The following is a 6161-nucleotide window of genomic DNA, read 5'->3' as shown; positions in this document are numbered from 1 at the left end:
GACATTTTTTAAATCTTGTCTCACAATGAATTGTGGATTCACCTGTATTTTGAGGACACCTCCACACTTACACAGTGAACTCTGTTTTCAAGTAGATGGGGCCCTAGTCACCCACCACAGATACTACATTTTCAAATGAAGCATCATAACTGCACATTCTGTCACTCATAGCAGGGATGAAGCAACTGTTAATACAGTAAAAATGAATGCCCTCCCATACAACATATAGGAGAACAACCATATTGAGACAGTTCCTTCAGACATTCCACACTCCGCTAGCTTAGCTTACATTTCATGGCTTGTCATCCATATCAGGGGCAATAGTCCTCCAAAATTCACCTTTTTACAGTCCAGTACCTTTTCTGGCACTAAAATCAAACCAAAGAGACAATTCTACTCTAACTTAGCTCAGTGGACCAATGAACTTAATTGAAGCTACTTCCATGATGATGAGGGGTGGGACATTTACAGGACCATTCATTGGCAGCTGACAGACCAACTAAAAGCGGTTTCTCCCCAAGCAATTATTGTCTATGTAAGTATCTTCAAAGAGGGTGGAGACTTGTTAGACACATTATTTATTTATTTCTGAGTACCCTCACTGCTTCCCATGAGTTGTTGAAGTCTTCTGCAGCTAATTCCAGATGCTCTGATTTCAAGATCACAACCACCATATTACACTCAGAAGACAGAGTTTGACTTGAAGGCTGCTTGAAGAGTGTATACCACAAGCTGACAGAGGTAGTGTGTGCCTATAAGCCCAGCACTTAGGAGGCAGAAGGTTGAGGATTTCAACAAGCTTGATGCCAACCAGGATTAGAGAGTGAGATACTGACTAAAGAAAAGAAATGGTAGATGGATGTAACACAGTTGGTACTGTTCAACTGACATGCAAGAAGCAGAGTGTACTGGCCTCAATAGTGAGTAAATAAACCAAGCATGGTAGTGTGTGCCTACAATCCCAGAACTCAAGAGGCAGAAGTGTAAAGATAAAGAATGCATATTATCATCAGCAACATAAGAAGTTTAAGTTTGCCAGATGGTGGTGGCACATGCCTTTAATCCCAGCATTCGGGAGGCAGAGCCAGGGGAATCTATGTGAGTTCGAGGCCAGCCTGGTCTACAGAGTGAGTTCCAGGAGTGGCATCAAAACAGCACAGAGGGGCTGGAGGGATAGCTCAGCCGTTAAAGGCTAGGCTCACAACCAAAACAGCACAGAGAAACCCTGTCTCGAAAAACCAAAAAAAAAAAAAAAAAAAGTTTAAGTTTAAGGGAAACCTGGGATACATGAGGCCTATATAAAACAGAGAAAGAGGGGACACAGAGAGAGTGGTGGATAAGAGGAGGGAGAGAGAGAGATGGGATAAAGAAAGAGTGAGCATGATAGAAAGAAAGAAACAGGAGAGTGAGGGAGACAGAGTAGAAGAGTGAGAAAGTGTAGGTTGGAAACTCAGAGTGAAAGAGGGGGAGGCTGAGGAAGAGAAAGAAAGATGGAGAGATAGTAATAGTGAGAGACAGAGGAGGAAAGATGGAAAGAAAGAAGAGAACTAAGACAGGGAGAAAGAAGTAGATAGAGGGGGAAGAGAGAAAGGAATATAGAGAGGAGAGAGAGAAGAGGGGTTGTGTTGCGATAGAGAGTAAGGAGACAGGGGAAGACAGGAGAAACAGGCAAAAAGAGGAGGAGATTGAAAGTGAGATGAGAATGAGAGGAGAGAGAAAAGAGTGTGAGAGTAAGAAGGTGAAAGAAGGGGAGAAAGATAGGACAGAGTAAGGAAAGAATGGAAATGAGAGGGGAAGAAGAGGAGAGAAAGGAGATAGGGAGAGGAGAAAGATACAGAGAAGAGAAGGAGGGGAAAGAGGAGAGACAGAAAGGGGAAAGGTCAGGGAGAGAGAGGGAGGTGAGAGAGGGAGGAAGGAGAAGAGAGAGCAGAGGTGTTCATATAGAAAGATGAAAGTCAAAAATAGAGGGAGAATGAGAGAGGAGACAGGGAAAGGAGGGGAGGATGTGGGAGAATGATAGAGAGAGGCAGGAGAGAAATAGAAGGGAGATGGGAGATGGAAGAAAGAGAGGTGATGAGAGTGAGTAGAGAGAGGGAGGTGAGACATGGGAGATGTAGGAGAGAGATCAGGACAGAGAAAAGAGAAAGTAAAGAAAGAACATTTGGGGAGAAGATCAAAAGAGTGAGGGGTTGAGAGAGAGGCAGAAAGAGGAGAGAAAGTGAGAAGAAAGAGTAAGGAGACTGTGAGAGAGGAGAGATAACAGAAGAGATAGAAGAGAGTTGAGAGAAATGAGATAAAAAGAGGGGATAGAGGAGACAGGGAAAGGAGAGGAGAGAAGGGGGAAAGTCAGGAGAGAGGAGGGGATATGGGAACTATACATAATATAGGAGAATGACAAGTGGAGATCATTGGGAGGGAGTAAAAGGAGAGTGTGAGAAAGAGAGAGAGGGAGAAAGATAACAAGAGTGAGAGAGACTAAAGAGGATAAAGTGGGTGAGAATGAGAAAGGAGAGGGCAATGAGACAATGGGCAAGGAGAGAGGGTGGAGAGAGAGAGAGAAAGAAGAAATGAGAGAGAGGAAAGGAGATAGAAGAGGAGACAGAGGGAGATATGGGGGAGAGGGAAAGAAAAAATTGGGTGGCAAGGATTTTGAGGAGGAGTTTGAAGAGCAAGAGGAGCGAGGGGAGAGATAGAACAGATAGAAAGACAGAAAGGGGAGAGAGAATGAGAGAGAAAAGAGAATTAAAAGAGAAGACAGAGATGAGAGAGAAAGATGGGGAAGAAAGAACACAGAGAAAAGAGAGAGGGGAGAGATAGAAGAGAGATGGGAAAAAAGAGAAGAGAGATGGAGGGATAGAGGAAATATCAGAGACATGGATGATTTAGGAGAGTGATACATAGAGACAGGTGTGAGGGAGTGGAGGGAGAGTGAGAAGAGAGATGGAAGAGACATGAGTGAAAATGAGGAAAGATAGGGATGTTAGACAGGAGAGGGTATACAGAGGGGAGAAAAATAAGAGAGAGTGGAATGAGGAGAAAGAGTGGGTGGTTAGTGTGGTAGTTTGAATATAATTGGACACCATAATCTCATAAGGAGTGGCACTATTAAGAGGTGTGGCTTTTGTTGGGGTGGGTATGGCCTTTTTGGAGCAGGTACATCAATGTGGGGGTTGACTTTGAGGATTCCTATGCTCAGGATACTGCCCAATGTCTCAGCTGACTTCCTGTTGCCTGCAAGATGCAAGACTCTCAATTCCAGCACCACGTCTGCCCTCAGGACACCATGCTTCCACCATGATGATAATGGACTAAACCTCTGAAACTGTAAGCAAACCACACTCAATTAAATGTTTTTCTTTAGAAGAGTTGCCATGGTCATGGTGTCTCTTTATAGCAATAAAAACCTAACTAAGGCAATAAGAAGAAAGGGGAAAAGTTATATGGATTTATAGATTTAAAAAAAACAAGCATGAGATCAAGGAGATGCTAAGGCAGAGCAGCTGATCCCTTCTTAATTGTTTAGGAGGCACTGGGACTGTACAGTTCACCCTTGTCTGCCTCTATCCTACTACATGACTGAGGACCATTATGCTAGTACATCCAGATACACTGATATATCAGTGTTGTTATAGGAGTACATTCATGTACAATGCTTTTCACAGACATCCATTTGTACTGCTGTATACATATATACATGTACAGAAACTTATGCTATATCATCAGTGTGCACATATGTATTCGTGCACTAATAATTGCACATCAAGCTTCAATGCTGCAATAACATACTCATGTGCACTGCTTTCTAGTAGAGTTACAGTAAATCCATGTGCAATTCCCTTTTGCTATAATCTTTCTTCCTGCTGAACTTACACACAGTTTGCCCTGTGTATGTGTCCATTCAATTTCACTTCTCTACACCTATGTGTGCAGTGCCAATCAAGTTCAACCATGAGCAGAATTTTACAAGTTCTCATTTCTACTCTCTTTTCGGGAACATCTCTTTATGTAGCAGCAGTAGTACATCAGTATTGCAAAGATGAAATTCTGTAGTGTTCTCACAATAGATCTGTGAGCTCCATTCTTTTAGTCCATCCATGTGCCCTGATGTACAGTATATGTAGCTAGAGTTTTCCTGCCTGGCCCACGGTCAGGACAAATCTCTCTCACCCGCTAGTCCCACAGCTGCTCAGACCCAACCAAGTAAGCACACAGAGACTTATATTACTTATAAACTGCATGGCCATAGCAGGCTTTTTGCTAACTGTTCTTATATCTTAAATTAACCCATTTCTATTAATCTACAAGTTGCCACATGGCTCATGGCTTACCAGTATCTTAACATGTTGCTTCTCATCACGGCGGCTGGCAGCGTCTCTCTGCCTCAGCCTCCTTCCTCCTCCAGAATTATTCTCTCTCCTTGTCCCACCTATACTTCCTGTCTGGCTACTGGCCAATCAGTGTTTTATTTATTAACCAATCAGAGCAACACATTTAACATACAGAACATCCCACACCAAGCATATCCTTGTGTGGTCTTGTCTCATACTTCCATACATGCTGATGTGACATATCCATGAGCCCTGCTGTAATAATATATCCATGTCATTTCTGTAATAGTATATCTATGCAGTACTGCACGCCTGGTCCTCCAAGTCTGCTGCTTTAGGAGACCATGCTTGGGTACTTCTGTAATGTCAAATCTCTGTGGATTCTATTACTTTATTACCATGTGTGCTTCTGTATTATCACATCATTGTGCAGGCTCTACTTGTGCATCCATACATTGAGCTTCAGGAAAACAAGCATAATCATCCTTGTATTATCGAATCTGTGTGTATTTCCATGTGTGTTGCAGTACTAACATACTGTGTAGTGCTGTTTACAAACATCCATGAGTTATTATGTACCAGCAAATACATGTACACACAAATTAGGACATAAGTATGCACTCTCTACTTCTGTATTAGTACATCTACATCCATGTGCAGTGCAGTAGTAATAAGTTTATGCTCACTTCTTTGCTATTCAATGTATTTTCACTGCTGTTTTTGTAGATCTATTTATGGTCCCATAGTAGTACATCCATGCTTGCTGCTGTACATGTACATCCATATTCAGTACTGTACTAGAACATCGAGGTGAACTGACTTACTACTCAAAATATGTGCACTATTGTTCTAAGATAGGCATGTGCACTCGTATATGAGTATACCAGTGCAGTGTGCTCTGTTGTTTTAGTTAATGCACATCTATTTACACTCCATTAATAGGATTTGGAGCTTGGCTAAGACAGTGATGTGAAGTGCATTAGTAAGAGATACTGGTATGCCATATGCTGTTGCATTCATGTTTGGTACTTGTGCACTCCTATTAGTATTTCCATGAGTGTTGGTTTACTAGTATATCCATATAACCTTCTGTGATAGTATTTTCCTATGTGCCTCTGTAATAGTCTATCTGTGGGTAGGGTATAATAGTACATGTAAGCCCCTTGAGCTACAGGAGTGTCCAGGCCCCTCCACGAAGGACCTCTAATGGCCAGATTCCACCCACAGAATACTCGAACTGCCATAACTGCTGGAACCTGGCCCCACCCTACAGAATGAAAAGCCCAGCGTCGGGGCCATGAAATCCTACCAATCACCACCCTGGAAAGTTCCACCGTGAAAAGTTCCATTCCTTTCTCTATATAAGCTCTCTATCTTGTTCAGTTTGCTGCTGTTTCTTGACCTAGCAGAGGCAGCCACCACCACCACCCCCATCCTGGTTTTTTCCCTCCCAATAAATAAAGCTGCTTGACTTTGTGATAATCCTTGTCTCCTGGCTGCCAGGATACCTTTCCATCCAAGCTGTAATGCTTATAGTACATACATATATGAAGCTCTGTAAGTGCTAATCATTACTCTACCACTAAATTTGTGTCCCCTTCTTTCCCAGTACAATCATGAATATTGCTATAGTACAGAGTAAGTTCCAGGACAACATATACAATCCATATCTTAAACAAAACAACCAAATAAATCACCTTGGGCTAGTGAGGTGAGATGACTTAGATGGTAAAAATACTTGTCAGTAAGCCTGCGTTGAATCCCTGGGCCCCACATGTTAGAATGAGAGAACAAGTATCGGTATTTTTCCTCTGATCTTCACATACACACTGT

Source organism: Peromyscus leucopus, chromosome 2 (genome assembly GCF_004664715.2).
Source record: "Peromyscus leucopus breed LL Stock chromosome 2, UCI_PerLeu_2.1, whole genome shotgun sequence".
NCBI lineage: Eukaryota > Metazoa > Chordata > Mammalia > Rodentia > Cricetidae > Peromyscus > Peromyscus leucopus.
Note: the sequence above shows the minus strand (reverse complement) of the source record.